Below are 1,547 nucleotides of genomic sequence, written 5' to 3'. Positions count from 1 at the left end.
GCATAAGGATAGACAACTAGATCAATGAAATAGAAGAGAAGGTTCAAAATAGGCCCATTCATATTTTTCAGCAAAACCTCATAACAATTCAGTAGGAAAAGAAAATTCTTCAACAAATTGTGCTGGAAAAACTCAATATCCATATGGAGACAAATTGAACCTCAACATTTATCACAGATGCTAAACAAAAATTAATTTGAAATGGATCAAAGATCTAAATATCATAAAAAAGTGAACATATGAAGCAAGCTTCTAGGAAAAAAAAACCATATTCACTACCTGGTAACATAAATGTAGTGTTTGTCTCTTTTTACTTTACCTCATTTTATAAACCTGTTCCCAAGCTGCTATACAATTTTAATAGTAATATTGAGAACGATATACTATCGTATTAATTCAGTATGCTATAATTTACCTAATAAGTTATCCATCTCTGGACATTAAGCAGTTTTCTTTTCCTGCTGTTATTAGAAATAAACTGGAATAATATTTTGTCATTTGGAATATTTTGGTATCATAATTTTCCAACACTGGTCTTATTGAGTCAAAGTGTATGAACATATTTATTGTTCTTGATTCTTTTTTAAAATTATTTTTCTAAAGGATCACCAGTATGTTTTAATCCCTTGAGTGAATCATTCCACTTTATTCCCATGCACTTTCCTTAACCTTGTTCACTTTCTCCTTCCTTTATACTTAGTTTAAATGTTAATTTAAGGTTTCTCTCCTCATTTGAAGTGTTTTTCCAAATGTATCTGTATTTTGAAATAAACATGTCTCTTCAGCCCTCTCATAAAGTGCTGTCTGTTCGTATATCATTGCAATAATCTCTCAGAAGGCATGGCCAATGTCTTATTCAATTTGTAACCCCAGTTCCAGTCACTGTGCATAACAGGGAACAGATACTCAATAAACATGCATTGAACGGATGCATGAATAAGAAAATTCTTTTGCTAATATATGAATGTTGCAGGCTTTTTGTAGCCTTGTTAATATTTATTTTGATTATTTAATATTATTTTGTAATTGAATCGATAAAAATGGTACCATAGCATAACATCGTTTAGTATATTTTTAAAATTGGTAGTGAAGTTGAGCATCTTAGTTTATTTTAGTTTTCTCTTGTGTGAACTACAGCATATTGTATTTCGTAAGTTTGAAATTATTATATTGATATGTTGCTTTTTTACTATCTGATTTTGATGTATATGTAATTTTTATAGTATCTTTTGACATATTTGAAATATGCAAAACTATTTCTCCCTCTATTTGATAATGTATAATTCATTTCTCTTCTAATGTGTCAAACCAAAACCAAACCTACTGCCATCGAGCCGATTCCGACTCATAGCAACCCTATAGGACAGAGTAGAACTGCCTGATAGAGTTTCCAAGGAGCTCCTGGCAGATTCAAACTGCCGACTTCTTGGTTAGCAGCTGTAGCACAAAAAATAAATTTCTCCTTCCAAGCATTTGTAATTCTGCAAATGTGCTGTATTGCCCCCTGTTGGAAGTAAAACCATCTCCAATCTTAGCACATAAAAAAA

This window comes from Elephas maximus, chromosome 17 (genome assembly GCF_024166365.1).
Source record: "Elephas maximus indicus isolate mEleMax1 chromosome 17, mEleMax1 primary haplotype, whole genome shotgun sequence".
NCBI lineage: Eukaryota > Metazoa > Chordata > Mammalia > Proboscidea > Elephantidae > Elephas > Elephas maximus.
The sequence above is the reverse complement of the archived record's forward strand: the minus strand, read 5'-3'. Positions refer to the sequence as shown.